The sequence below is a fragment of the Dasypus novemcinctus genome, chromosome 12 (genome assembly GCF_030445035.2).
Source record: "Dasypus novemcinctus isolate mDasNov1 chromosome 12, mDasNov1.1.hap2, whole genome shotgun sequence".
Classification (NCBI taxonomy): Eukaryota; Metazoa; Chordata; class Mammalia; order Cingulata; family Dasypodidae; genus Dasypus; species Dasypus novemcinctus.
In genome coordinates this window covers 69,824,870-69,841,537 of record NC_080684.1, presented here as the reverse complement: position 1 = coordinate 69,841,537, position 16,668 = coordinate 69,824,870, and the positions used below count along the sequence as shown (strand labels likewise).

Below are 16,668 nucleotides of genomic sequence, written 5' to 3'. Positions count from 1 at the left end.
AAAATATTTCACAATAGTAAATAAAATCCATGTAAAATTTTAAATGATCTACATATCAAATTCTGGTAATATTTGGATTATTGACCATATGAAATTAACAGTATAAAAAATTTTTCCAACAATGGTGATTTTCATCCAATAATCATCATAGGAAAAATAAGTAGTTTTTTCATCAGACCAAGCATCAATTAAATTATTCATTCACATATTTATCAATCAAACTCATACTGAATACTTAATGCATAAAGCAGACTGACCATTTTGATTTCCCAACATCCACTTCTTTGCCTGATTAACTCATGCACATCCTTGAAAGCTCAGGTAAAGAATAACATACTCTAAGAGCCTTTCCTCACCATCTTGTCGTGATTAGCATTCTCCTTCATGGTTTTATTGCACCTTTTTTTATTAGCACTTATTACTTACTGAAATTACCTAATTACTTGTCCTTCATTCTCCCCAAGAACAAAATCTCTTTTTCTCTTAGTATTTCCATTACCAAACACTGCTGTTGCATGATAAAAGTTTCCCAAAATCACATCTATATGATAACCACTTATATACATATTATTTAACCATCACAAAAATCCTACAAGGTAGTATATTAATAGCTTTATTTACAGGAAAGAAAACCAGGTTTTAAAAAGAATAGATAATGGACTCATTACTCTAGTGTTAATATAAAGCAGAACTGTGAATAGAACCAGATCACTTGTGTTCCATGGGCTTTTTAAAATTGCCACCTTTTTGAATGAATAAGTTACCATGTTTCTCAGAAAAAAATTACCACTGGACTTCGTCAACTGCATACAAGCACACACACTTCTCTCCAGAGATCAGTGATATTCCTTCCTCTGTAAAGACACCATTATAACTATAAATGTATTTGTCCAACTATGTACATTCACTATCCTTTCACATTCTGGTTAGCCCATTGCAGTTACTTGGCTACTTGGCATTATTGCTCTCTGTAGTTTTACTCCCAATACCATTAGATAATCAGCAAATGCCTTATTTTAAATAAACAAAGTTTACCAGTAGTCTTTCATATGTTGGAATTCCTCTCTCTGAACTGGACTATCTTTTCAGATCGTAGTTGTTTCTCAATGTTCCACTGTCTTTTATATTGTCCAAAAGATTGCTGTTTCAAATAAAAATTTGAATACTCCAGACCACTCTTGCTGATTAGTTGCCCACTTGCAAGAAATTTTATAAAGAAAATAAATTTGGAATACTTTCTCCCACAAAAGAAGAAAGAAGAAAAAATGATGCATGATTCTGTAAACCCACATTTTGTTAGCATTTTAATCCTTTCTGGAAAAAAGATATGCCTAGTCATAAGAAATAGTTCCATCTGGGCAATGCATGTATACTAGAAATTATGGATTCAGCAGAACTGAGATGAGCTCTTGAAACTACAATATGAAAATTCTGTGTCATTGGACCAGATACAGATCTTCCTGAACCTCACTTTCTCTTATTAAATTCAAATTCCTTGTTCTAAAACTAATTTTTATTACTTATAATTAAAATTTTAAAGCTTATTTACCATGATCTCATAACTGGATCAGTTAATAAACACATAAAAAGAGACAGTTGTTAATACTCATTACCAAATTCTTTTTTTTCCCTCTATTTTTTTTTAAATGTTACATTCAAAAAATATAAAAGTTTCCCACATACCCCCCACCTGCCTCACTCCACTCCTCCTACATCAACAACCTCTTTCATCATCATGGGATAGTCATTGCATTTGTTGAATACATTTTGGAGCACTGCTGCACCACATGGATAATGCTTTACATTGTAGTTTGCACACCCTCTCAGTCCACCCAGTGGGCCATGGCAGGACGTAAAATGTTCAGCATTTGTCCCTGCAGTACCACCCAGGATAACTTCAAGTCCTGAAAATGGCCCCATATACTATCTCTTCTTCCCTCTCTACCCTCAGCATCTACCATGGCCACTCTCTCCACATCAATTCTACAATTTCTTCCATTACTAATCACAATAGTTCCATAGTAGAATATTGTAATTTCAATCACTGTCTAATAAAGGATCCCAAAACAAATTTGGTAGAATATCAGGGTCCACAGGATGGAGGAACTGACCAAATTTGTTTTGGGATCCTTTATTAGACAGTGATTCAAATTTGGGGTTAGAAACTGATATTACAAAATATTTGCTTCTTTTTTATAGATGTGGCCTTAAATTGGTTCTCAAATATATTGTCCATGCAGACTGAATTGATAAAATAATTATAAATTATTTTGTCCTATTTAAAATGTTAATAAATTTTAAAATCATAATTGGAAATATTTCTACTATTGTTTTATTAATTACTGTAAATATTTGTCCAGATGAAAACACAATCACTAACCATCTACTCAACAGTAAACTGCATTAGACCTGAAACATTTATTTATTCTATTATATATTTATTCTATTCTAGACCTGAAACATTATTCTAACAAAACAAAATTAATTTGTTTCTTAACTTTAGTACTACACAGAGAGTCGTATGTGTATTCATGAGGCATAAAACAATAATGCTCTGTAACAAACCACTTCAAACTCGACGGGCTAAAAAAAAACCAACAATTAACATAGGTCTACACGTCAAGTGTGGCTCTGCAGGACTTTGCAGGAATCAATTTATTGACTACTTCAGGGTCTGGGTCCACAGACTCTCTGGATTCTCAGTTGAGTCCAGGTATGTCCCATGAGTCTCAGTCTGAAGCCAGATGGAAGGTGAAGCTGTTCCTAGAGTGCATACTCTTCCACGGATATAAAAAGCACCAATGCCAGATCAAATTGCTCAAGCACATTTGAAGCCTTTGTCTCATCTTCTTTCCTGTGGTCAAAGCAAGACAGGTGGCCACACCTATAGAAATTTATGTGCAGAATTATAATGCACCCTAAGGGTGGAAAGAAGAAAAGTGAATATTTACTGAGCAAGAATCCAATTTATCATATATGATATTCATTAGGAAATATTTTTAAAAATTGACAGACTTATGTTGCAAACAAAACACCCTTAGTACTAGATATAACTCAAGAAATTGTTAAATATAAAAATTTGATGTTGAGATTTAGTAGCTTCAGTAAGTTTTGAAGAAAGGAAAATAAATGGAATCTAAGTTCAGGAATGAAATCAAGGAGTTTATTAATCATAAAGTTTCATTGACAGGCAGTGTGATTTAGTGAAAAGATCTCTTAGTTGGGGGGTAGTTTTTTCTTAGTTTCTATTTTCCCCTTTTCTAATAAGCTTGTTGGACCTATTTAAACATGTTGCAACTGCTTTAATACCTTTCTTTTTGCTGTGATATATTGTTTTATTGCTACCAATATTATTTATATATGAAAAGAGTTATAATGAGCTAATTTCTTATTTTAAATCTTTAAGAAAAAATCTATAAATCTGTATTTAATGTAGGAATTGCTTCCATTTTGGAAATTGTAGTGTTTCCTTTTCCTGAAGGACAATAAAATTAAAATCATATACATTAGTTATTCATTTCTTTATCCCAAAATATATATTTCAAACCCAGTTAAATACAAACTCCTGAATGATGTGAGAAGCTTTTAATTTTTCCATGTGATTCTGATTATTTTCACATCTTTCTGATAAAATGAGAACCCTAATATATTAATAATATGTTATCATTATAGCCTTCCTGCTGAATTTATGAAAATGCTTTGCAGGAATCACTTATGATAGATGGCTTGAATATTTATATTACTGAAGGAGAAAGAAATTTTAGCCAGCTGTGTCTGAATTATAAGCACCTATTCTGTCTTGTGTAAAAGTGTCTTGAGCATTCGTATCTTGAAACTACACTCTTAACTGAATTTTATAACACTAGTTGATGCTCCTGCTTTGTAAAACAATAGGGCATTTTGTCATCATGACTTTACAATATATACATTCATCAAATTATGATTAGCTAAGGTCAAGCTTGCTGCTACAAATAACATCCACAGTATTTGATAAATAATTCAATGAAATATCATTAACTGCTCAATGTAATGGATCATCTACTTTTTCCCCTTCTATTGCTCAGCTATAATCTTTAGGGATGCAGGAGTCACACTACAGCTCCAGCAATAATGGGCTTGTTATTGAATCCATTAACTTAATATTTTTCCATTTTATTGCACATTCTAGATAAAATAACCATTGACATCATTTATAAATAATGTCATTGAACTTCAGTTAGATAGATTTTACTGTGTTCCCTCCCTCAATTGTTTTTTGTGAATTTTTCATAAATATAAATATATAACAAAATATTTTATATAAAAATAAATATTTCCCCAGTTCTTGAAAATGAACAAGTAAACATACTGTGTTTATAAATAAATAATATATTTTCAATGCTGGATGAATAATAATAACAAAGATAGTACACAGGTATGAAACATGTATTTATACTGTAATATGAGTAAGAAGTAGGAGGATGCTTTGAACATTAATTTATGCAAAAGTCTAGAAATCAGGGAGGCATAATCATTATCTCTGAGAGGATTAGGCCTAGTAAATAAGTAGGCAGTAAAATTTCCATTGCCACGGGCTCAAGATCATTTGGAAATTCATCAACACATAAAGGGATTAATTCAGAAATCTATTTACATTTTGTATTTGGAAGAAGTCTGTTAGAAGGGAGAGAAACTAATTATACTGCCTGCAATATTGGCATTAGCTATGTAATATTCATAAAATTGTGCCAATATTTAAGCCAATTTATATAAAATGAGGAATAAATATGGCAAATTATATTCTATGCAACTTGTCTAAAATTTTATTCATTTGGTGGCTTAGATTTCGGAGATAAAAATTAGAATGTGTTTTTTTTTAATCCACTGTGCATGTACAATAGCTGAATTGAAACTCATATTAATATATTTGTGCTATATGGTCAGTAAGTGAAATAGAAAAGAGACAATTTCATTTCTTTTAGACATACCTTATGTGATTTGATTTTTAATAATATTTCACTGAGGTCCACTGAGATCCTTGAATCATTATAAATTGTATTCTCTGGTGGTTTCTTTTTTCCCCCACTGAGAGTTGTAGTCCAAAATATTAACTTGTTTGAGTTTAAACAATTTCTTATCATCTTTTGCCTTCAGTCACCACAGGGAATGAACTTTGGAATAAGGAGAAAGGATGTAATTGAAATAAAGACAAATAAGCTGTGTATACAATTTTATTTCACAATGTACACCAGGGGCAATCTTTCAAAATAAAATATGTTACTATGTGATATTAAATCCCTAAGTATAAACAGACAGAAACTTCGCCCCACTAGACAGAGGAAGTTGGGAACATAGAAATCAAAGGCAGACCCCATTTCTTCAAAAGTTCACTGTCTAGCAGGAGGAGGAAGGCAAGAAACGTGGGCATCTGCTTTGTTTGCCACAGTGGCCCCTGTATTCCCTGAAACTACCACACCACCTTGTAAATAGTTGATTCTCAAAAGTAAAAATAAATACGAGTGATGGCATTGTTAGTACAAGATTGAGAAGGAACACATAGAATGCACATTTAGACTATGGCTGGAAAACAGGAAAGGATGTCATAAGGAGGTAGCATCTGGATTTCATTTTGCACAATGAGAAGGAATTAGCTAAATGAATGGAAGGATCTCAGCAAGATGGGTATCAATAGAGAGCATATAACACACTGGCAGGAGAAAGAACAGGTGACCAGGCCCAATCCCATAAAGTTCAGGGTGCATTTAGGTAATTTCCTGTTGTCAGAATGGGGTGAGTCTAATGCAAGAGAGGAGACTGGTAACATGTAAGGGCTCAGATCATGAAAGTGCGTACATGCCTTGCACAAGCCCTTAGATTTTATCTGATGGTCAAGGAGGAGCTGCCCAAAGATTTTATTTAAAAGAGTTTCAGGCTAATATTCTCTTTGTATAAAAATCACTCTAGCACCTAATTGGAGTTGGGGAGTGGAGACAGGGCGATTAGCAAAGAGGCTGTTGAACTAACCGTGGCATGACATGATCAAAACCTGAAATATGGAACAGATAATAAGAGAACAGCTTAGTTAGATTTGAAAGCTGTAATTTAAAAGTAGGAACGAATAAGATTTGCCCACAAGGAAAACCTTCCAGGCCTAAATGAACAGCAATACATTACTTTATTATTATGTATTCAGTTATTGAATGCTATTTTTGTTTTTATTTGTCTTGGGTTGTCATTTTAGTTGCCGAAAAACATCGTAAAACTTTTAGATGGATTCCTCCAAAAAGTGTTTATTGAGCTCCTACTCAAATCTATACCATGCCTGAGGAACACCATAGCAAACTTCACAGAAAAATTTCTTTAGTTGGATTTCAGATGGTAATATGGAATTCTTCAAAATATTTTTCTTGCTATATGGAGAAGAATAGTCTTGGAGAACGTAGGAATAGGAGAGTGGGTTAGTAGCAATTAAATGGAGTAGACATTGATAGAAATTGGCAATACAAATCAACCATCTAAGAGAGAGCAGTTATCTAAGTAGAGCACGTAAATGGACAGGCATCTATATTTGTGTGTGTCAGGGGAGTAGCTGTCAATAAGGAGTGAGGAAGGACATCTGCAAAGAAAGTTACAGCTATAAGTTTAGACAGAGTTAGAGTCCCATCCTGAGCATCAGATTGAATGCAGAAAGCTAGTTCTACATCTGGCTAATGTGACTGGCACTTTGATTATTCAGATACAGAAGGAAATGAGAAAATATAAATGTTCTGTTGCACACTGATATAAGTTGGATGCAGGAGAACAGTTAAGTAAATACCATTCTCTCAAGGGTAGAATATTTTCACAATTTGTGTTTGATTTCTTGCTGTCCCACATACTAACTGTGTGACTTTGGGCAAGATATTTAATCTGCTTTAAGCTTGCCTGATCTTGGGAGGATTAAATGCAATGGCATAAATAAAGGGCTTAGCACAGTACCTGGTGTAATGTTTAGGTTTAGTTCCAGCATAATTATTCATTCATTCACAGTGTTAGGCACTGAAGAGACAGCTCTGACTAAAACAAAAATCCATTGCCCTCCTGTAGCTTACCTGCTCCTGAATGAAGTCATCATATCATTCATTTATTTTAGCATTAACAATTTTTTCATCTCTGACATGTTCACGGTATTCCAATGTGTGGCATGATTGCAGAGGATATATTTAATGATGCAAAGCAGTAAAGCATAGTACTTTCAGCAAAGGAATATTAATAAAGTATTTTTAACCAAGAATAGGAGAAGGTGGCATCAGCCCATTTCAGAAAATCTGCAAATTTCTTGAATTTTCTTTTGTAGTTTTCAACATCAGTGAAAGTTTCTGTAGCCACTCTAATTCTTGGCATTTTCTACTTTACAGGAAGCATGTACAGAGTGATGTAGATTAGAATTTATTAAACAGAACAGACATGTGTATTTCAGTGTTACAGCACATTAGCAAATGTTACCACTAAAAGAAAGAAAAAGTGAATCATGTAAGAAATACTTGTACAACATTTACCTTTTTCCAGACTTTGGCTCTTACAAAAACGTCTAGCGTGCTAACACATTTACGAGTCATTGAGTAAGGCTGGAAAACTACCTAGCTCTAATCTCTCCCACTGCACAATGCCGCCTTGTGAATTCCCACATAATTTTCTTTGCTATGAATTGCTTATTTGTGTAAGAGTTTGTCTTGGGATTTAAAGCAGTTCATATAAGAAAATCCCTTATACTACATCAGAAAAAAAATGGAATCCAGTGAATGGAACATGAAAGAATTGGAGAAAGATATGACAAATATAAGGTCATTGGTAATTGCAGCAGGGGTGAACAAACTTTAAATTATAATGGTCAAAAATATAATCTTAACTCATTTTCATCTATTTTAAAATTTAAAAACCCACCACTTTATATAGTGTTCACTTAAAATGCTTAAAGCCACAGGGATTCCATTCCCTCATTCACTCAGCAAATATCTATCTAATGTTTCCTGTGTACCAGTAGAGATATAATCATGAGCTGGTCAGACATGATTCCTGATTTCAAAGAGGCAATGCCAGACAGGGATGGCAATAGTGTTTAGGGCAAGTGGGATAGCTCTTTATATAGAGAGCTATTTTTGAAGTCAAACCTGTTCACAAGCACCTATATGGCAGGGCAGAATGTGTAATGATTTTTCTTAAAATCTGCTCTGTAAGATCTCTAATTACAGCCACTTTTCATTGGTTCCACAGAAGCAATATGATGGTTAAGGTCATAAAGGGGGATTTTGATTCACATGGGAGAGAGGGTAATAAAGACCAAGGATAACCTTGTTAAGGACAAGGCACCCTATGTACCAGAGGAAACCAGGGGCCAATGGATGGTAAGGGTAATATCTTTCTATACACTTTGCATGCATTTGTTCATTTTAATTTTTCAAAAACTTTATGGGGTGTATGACATTATTATCTCCATTTTTAAAATGAAGAAATTGTAAACATAAAACTACACATCTTCGGGGAAGCGGGTTTGGCTCAGTGATTAGGACTTTCATCTACCACATGGGAGGTCTGCGGTTCAAATCCCAGGCCTCCTTGACCCGTGTGGAGCTGGCCCATGTGAAGTGCTGATGCGCACAAGGAGTGCTGTGCCACACAGGGGTGTCCCCCATGTAGGGGAGCCACACGCACAAGGAGTGTGCCCCGTAAGGAGAGCTGCCCAGCGCGAAAGAAAGTGCAGCCTGCCCAAGAATGGCACTGCACACACAGAGAGCTGACACAACAAGATGATGCAACAAAAAGAAACACAGATTCCCGTGCCGCTGACAACAACGTAAGCGGACAAAGAAGACGACGCAGCAAATAGACACAGAGAACAGACAACTGGGGCGGGGAGCAGGGGAGAGAAATAAATAAATAAATCTTAAAAAGAAAAGTAAACATCTTGCCTAAGGGTACCCATTAGTAAGAGCCAGGGCCCAGATTCAAACCAGGTGGTCTTTATGGTTCTAAATCTACACCTTACTAGGCAAGATAACAGAACTGTGGTGGAGTGGATTGTGTACAGCAGTTTAAACATGCTTTTGGGCTTGATTCGCATTCCTGTATGTGTGAACCCATGGTAAATAGTTAAGGTGTGGCCAAGTGGATGACAGTTTCATCGAGTTTACTAATCGGAAAGCCAGAAATCAACAGAACCTGGAAGAGATCAGAAAGGACATTGCAATGTGATAGGAAAGCCAAAGTTTGTTAATCAGTCAGAACGCTATGAATCCCAGGAGGAAGCAAACCATTTTTTGCCTCCAAAACTGTGAGTCAATAAATTCCTGTTGTTTAAGTCAAGATCAGTTTGTATTATTTGTCATAGTAGTTTAGCAAAGCTAAGATAGTGACTTTTTCAAGTTTAACTGACCTGGATCCTAGGTATTTGCAAATGCTTCATTCGAGGACTAGGTGTCTTTTACCCCTCCATTAAGTTACTTGAAATCTCATCATCCAATATTATATTATGTCAAACTCAAAGTAAGTGTAGATTATTCCCAGATTTATATTGTTAGATTTAATTACTCACTCTCATGCTAATCTTGTATTTCCTATTGCCTTCACATAATAAGCCAGTCTTCCCTTGGAGAAATCATGTCAAAGATTGAACTCTATAGTTCATACTTCCTCTATATTTTTATTCCCACATGTCTGTTCACTAACATTGGTGGCATTTTTTTATTATTCACCCTTCAAGCTCACAATTTTTAAATTAAAACATGCTGCCTAAATGATTTCTTTGAATCTGCACTCTTTTATTTTCTCTCGTCCATAAAATTGAAAAATCACAGATATAGGAGGTGTCAAACTTCAAGTAATATTACATTTATTTTTTCAACATCTTTTTCAAGTTATAGGTCTGGAGAATTTATGTATCAGCTATGGTAGAATCAAATTTAAATCCCTACTTTTGATTCCAAATTCAAATATAATTTCCAGCACATTGTACTCATTCTCTCACCAGGTAATAATAATAATTATTCCACTGTACTTTGTCCCAGTTATTGATTTTTTTTTGCTCAAAATTACCACCCTAGGTCCACTGTTTAGCAGTGTGTAATGGACACTAAGTCAGCTATTCTCCCTCTCCATAACCCCTACTCCCACTCTCCAGTACTTAACTTCTCTGCCCCAGCTTACTATATGCTAATATGCTCTACAGGTAAAAATAACCTCCAAAATACCATTGCCACCAAATACCTTTCTGTGACTATAAATCTCTCCTTCTTCATAGCTGAACCGAGCTACATAAGTATTATAATTCCTCAACTAACAGCTGTTCTAACCTTTTCTCATACCTATTCTCATTATTTCGACCAGGCAATGTATTGGTGATTTGCCACATTTTTTATACTTTATTTTGACTCTTTACAATTCACTGTTACAACATTGTTTCTTTTTCCTTTTTTGGTGTTAGTGGGAGAAGCACAAGTAGTTAAAGGGTGAATTGAAAAGAATCACATTAAGGACCTAAATCAAATAGATTTCTCTAAGAAGAAATGCCAGTAATAGTCAAATTATATTTCACTCAAATTACATCTAAAATTAAATATTAAAGCATTATTGATCTCTGACAAAAAAAAATTAAAGTGGTTAAAAAAATAGGCATTTTCCTAATTGTAAGGCAAGGTAATGTTAACAGCTAAACATTGAACATATATGCTACTTTTCTGTATAATGTAAATGCTCTGAAAAACCTGTGCCTTATTTTGAGTCACAGGATACTTCAATTATTATTCATTACCAGTTCACCTTAAAATGAAAGAAAAAATACAATAAGTTCCTTGAATAAATAACATAATTATGTAAACATAGAAAATAAGTTTTTTGTGTTATGTACAAAGAGGATTATATATACATTCATTGTAGAAAAATCTGAAAATAAAGATTAAAGAGAAAAATAAAATGTCCCAATCCACCAGTGTCTATTTGTCAAGGATACACATACACAGACAAATAATATATACACACATGTAGAATTATATAGATCTTATATTAATTTTCTGTTATATTTGTGCACAATTAAATGTAATGTATATGTATAATTTATGTATAGGTATAATGAGTCATATTGGAAATTGTCTGTAATCTGATTTTTTTTTCACTTAACGAGTGATTATATACCTTACCCCTGAATATACCCATTTGTGGCCAATCTGTGTTTTCCCTAATTTATTTAACCAGTTCCCTCATCATGTGGTAGTAAGGTTTTCGTTATTTGCTATTTTAATGATACAATAATGAATATTCTCATAGCTAAATCTTTATTAATGATACAATAATGAATATTCTTTTAGCTAAATCTCTACTTAAATTCTTAATTATCCTCTCAGCATAATTATTTAGATTTAGATTGCATGAGTTAAATGGTCTATATGCACATCTTAAGGCATTAAAATGCCTTTACCTTTCTGTTCAGAAAGGTAAAGAGTAAATAATATAAGAGTACCTATTTCCGAGAAATTTTGTCAACAGTGCAAAATATCTTTGTCAATGTGATAGATGAAAATAATTTTCTAATTTAATGCCAATTTGCAGCTGTTAAATTACTCTCTATAGAGAACATCTTTTCATATTTGATTGGATTGGTCTCTCTCTCTCTCGTGTGTGTGTGTGTGTGTCTGTCTGTTGTGGTAGGTGGAAAATTGGCCATATTTCTTATCCATCATGCCCTTTGTATCTTTTCTTTCTTTTTTTTTTTGTCTTTTTTTTTTTATATTATATTAAAAAAATATGAGCTCCTCATATACCCCCCACCCCCCTCACCCCACTCCTCCCCCCATAACAACAATCTCCTCCATCATCATGAGACATTCATTGCACTTGGTGAATACATCTCTGAGCACCGCTGCACCTCACGGTCAATGGTCCACATCATAGCCCTCACTCTCCCACACTCCACCCAGTGGGGTTTTTCCTATTTGGTTAATAATGATTTTCTGAAAGACTCATAAGTTATCTTATGGTTATACATTTTTATATTCTCCATCTATTCATTTATCTTGAAACTTATTTTTCTTTTTATTTAAAATATAGAGCAGGGACTCCCCTATTTAGTCATTTTACAAAGATTTCTTGAAAGCCTTTTATTTTGGCATTGCTCTAGGCACAGAGTATAGCAATGTACAGAAATGCATTTACATTCTAATATAACTAAAATATTATATGATATTCAGTATTATTTTTGTTTTATTTTTAAAATTTATTTGTTTTTATTTGGGAGAGATGAAAATATTGTATATAGAGATCTAATTTTATTTTACCAAATTAATGTATAGTTATTGCAACACACTTTGCTTTACCTTTCAATCTATTCACAGAGATTTACATGAAAAAAATGTAATGGATGCACCTGTTTCTTGTCTTTCTATAGTTTCTTTTGCTTGACATTTATTTACCTGTGTCACATCAAAATTACCATCTACTCTGTAGTCTTCTTCTTTTTATAATTAAAATTTCTAGAAGTATATTTATTGTTCCACTTGTAGCTTTTGGACAATTTTAGCAATCTACAGGTATTTTCTAATAGTTATTTTTTCCTTATTTCCTATTATTATTTTTTCTAATTACTTTTATGGTCTTTTGTTGTTCAGCTTTTGTGACATTTTAAGTAGATTACTCATTTATTTTCAGGTTGTTTTTTTTAATTAATAAGAACATTTCCTCTATGAATTTTTTCTGAGTATCATTTCGGTTATATTCCAGCGATTTTAATATCCAAGTATCTCATTGTTGTTAATGACAATATTGAAGGTTGTTGTGAATTTCCAGTTTTAAGATTTATCTTAGTTTTCAAAAATTAAAATTTGAAGACAGAAATATAGATAAAAGACATGTAATAAACAAATACCCTGGTTCTATAAGAAGGCTAAAGTTATATAATCTAGTTTGGAAGAAATCTGTCAAATATTTACTTATGCTTATACAAATTTCTCGTTCTTGCCTGAAAATTCAAAACTTTAAGAAACAGATTTACAAGGTTTTTAATAAAGAAAAAAATCTTGGAATATTAAGAACATTTATAGTCAGTAGGCATCATATCTATTCAAATCTTATTTTTCTGTTCACATTTTTTAGATTTTTGCAGAACTCTAAAAAGGATTTTCCTAACACTTTATTAATGACCCAACACAGCACTTTTGGAATAGAATCTCCATGCCATCTCTCCATTCTCTCCTACTCTTTCTATCTCAACCAGTGAATGAAACACCTTGAGTGCCCCCAGTCTTTTGTGTTCCCTATTTCTATATCTCTGTATGCAAGGCTGCTTGAAAAAGGTACTTAGAATGAGTGGTCTATTCTCTTAAATAAGACCTTAATACTCTTTCCTATTTCATTATGAAAAATCACAAATGAATGACAAAAAGCAACTCTTAAAAGAATTTATTTTAGCTGTAAAGAAGAGTATTCTGGCAGTAGGGAGTGCTAAACAAAACCTGCTGCCAAGGGGAGTGGATTATCGTTCCTACCATTAAAAAATACAATTGTTTCTCCCTTAGTTATCTTGTCCTGGAAATTGTTTGTTCACAAACTCCATGTATTTAAAAGTCAATTTTGAAAATGTTAATAAGCTAGTACACCAGAGCCTTATTGATTCATCTCTAAACTATTAAATGGCTTTTATTTTTAATTTTCCTTAATAATTCATATTTTAATTAATTTTGAGTAGTATGCCTTCAATAGCCGCTCCATTAAACAGAAAAGTCTCCTACACAAAATCTGAAGTTTTTCTTCTTAAATGACAAGTACATAGTAAAGCATGAGCTGTTAAGCCAGAAGTGCACATTTCTAATCTCCATTTGGCAAGTTGCATAACTGAGCCTAAATTTTCTCATTTGTAAAATTGGAATAAATAGTAAACACCTTGTAGGATGTCTCTAAAGAATGCCAATATAAGTATTCAGTAAATGGTGAGTACTCTTGTTTCTATCATTATTTAAATTTAAGAAAGGATATAGCATGCTTTTAATAGATTACAATTAATTTTATTTTAATTGTTCATTTTATAGCCCTGTGGCTGGCATCTGGAGGATATACTGCTGTTACAAAGTTTTCTATACTAAAACCATCACTTTTGGCACATCATTCCAGGGGCTAATCTCTTTCAATTTCTCTATAACACCTGTGGATTGAAATTCAAATCCTTCGCATGAAATTCAAACAACCGACAGCGTGGCTTTACCACATTGTTTCTTCTTACCTCACCCTGCAGAAACCTGCACTATAGCTGAAATCATCTTCTAATTTTTCGCATGTGGTCTTTGTTCATATCTTTCTATCTTTCACACACACAGAAAATCAGATAAGCAGAATGACTTATAAACCTCTCTCACTTCTCTAGAATTTAAGATAGGTCCTTAATGGGAGGGCCCTGAACCCTTCATTTTCATGCTCAGGACATACCACAATGCTTGAAACCTAATAAGCACTCAATATATTTGTTGAATGTATGAATAAAAGTTAGAGCTACGTGCCTGCATAGTTGACAAATAAAATATAAAGACTTCACTGAATAAATTAATAACAAAATCTTGAAAGGTGGGTGGAGTGTGGGATAGAAAATAAACAGATTAAGGAACTTTAGCAGGTTTGGTGGTGGTGTTTGATAGTTATTACCTCCTAAATAATATGGACTCTTATAGATGGGTTTCTTCACTCCAAGATTCCAGTTATTCAAATTAATTCTACTGTGCTTAATTCAGTAAGTATTTGAAAACTATCACAATCGCTATTACAAAATTACTATTTTCTTTTGTGATGGCTTTTCCCCCCACCAATAATTCATATTTAGTCTGAAAATATACATGGAAATACAACACATTTCTTTTTTTATCTAAGTTGAGGTGCCATTTATCTACTTTTCAAAGTTTAACAATTGACTTTTGTTGTGAAAAAATGGGCGAAAAGAAAGACATCTAAAATTCAGTGTGTGGAGTATATGATAAGGATGGTATAGATTCTTCTTGGCTGTTATCCTTTCATGGTCTACCTTACTAAGCAGTCATGATGAATGTTCACAACAGAGTTGGCCTGAACTGCTGGACTGATTGCTGAATCATTAAAGAGGGTCAGTTCTGATAAATAAAGTTTAAATGGGTGAACACATTTAGTTTAATGATGTTACAGATAAAATGAACCAGCTTTGCAATTACACACTGTCCAGATCTGATTCCTTGTACATCTTAAGCAATTTCAGATAATTGTATGAACAATGTAGTTAAATATCTCTAAGCTTCAGAATTCTCATCATTTGTCAGGGTATAATAAGGCTTTGTGCTAAATGTTACTTGGAAATTAAATGAAACACCATTGAAAATACTGCTGATATTGGAAGTTATATAAACAGATGCTTCCTCTTACCTTTTATACTAGTTTTATATTATGGTAATCTTGAATTAATATAATAGATATGTATAATCAATTTTATTTATAATTCGTTCACTTCCAAAATGAAATTAAAGATTATTTAGTAAAATAATTACTCATTCACTTAACTACTGTATTTGATGGGCATGCTCAATTGCCCATTGACAATAATGGGTGTGACAAATGTAGTGACAAAAGAAAAATTAAGTAATAAACACAGCACAAAAGGAAAAGCTATAACAAGAAATGAAAAGTAAATGAAGGTCAAACTTCTATAAAGTATATGGTAAGTTTATGTTTATCAGACAAATTTAACTAAACAAAACATTCCATTGCCTTATTCTTTTGTTTTGGATTGTCACTATATTAAGAATTACCAGATCTAAATATATAATGTTTCACATAGACTTAGGCTGTCTACCCAATAAAACTGTTAGAGTAGACGTATTTCTTACTATTTCAATAGTTTAACTGTATAATTCATCATTGCTCTAGTAAAGCCCTAACAAAGAAACCCCTACTGTTTTCCTTTTGTAACTTGTATGCAATAGGTAACAGTAGAATGGTTTGATTTAAAAGTATGTTTTGTTCCAGATTAATTGTTTTTTTTCTCCTTTTAATAAGAAGTAGGAGACATATTATAGGATTAAAATACTCCAGGGTATACTTTATTGATCTACTAATACATGATTTGGGTGGTTAAAGCACTTAGCCTTTAGGCTTGCAACTCATAATGTACCCTAGGCATGAATAAATGGAATAATAAAATGTACCCTGGAGTGTCTTGATGTTATACTAAAAATAATAAAACACATGAACTGATATATTCTGAAATCAAATAAAGAAAAGGTTAGCTTTGCAAACATTAGATACTCAGAATTGAATCGATACTTTGTAAAATATAGTAATATGTATACTATACATAAATTTATTTGATTCCATATATTTTGAAATGTTTTCTAAAAATTTCCTAATGCACTTAAAACAAAAACCCTCCTGATTAACTTTAAAGCACTCAAAGGCAAATTTTTAATACATAAATGCAGAGATATCTTGTGGAAATTTAGTAGAGAAAGAAATGACTGAAGAGCAGTTGAGCTATGTTATTGAGTAATGAGAAACATTCATGGACATTTTGCCATCAGTACTTTAAACTGTTGCCCTAATGATCTTTCAAATCTGCAAAGCTAATTAGTTATTTTCTTGATTAGTATCCATCAACATATCCCCAATGCCTTCCAGACAAGATTAGACCCCTTCACAGAGAACACAAAGATAGTT

General features: G+C 32.9%; 1 protein-coding gene across 16 annotated transcripts in view; it reads left to right on the top strand.

The window, feature by feature from the left end:
* The window catches only part of MGAT4C (MGAT4 family member C), a 926,873-nt gene that overhangs the window by 442,823 nt on the left and 467,382 nt on the right, over window positions 1-16,668 (top strand). The window lies entirely within an intron of this gene.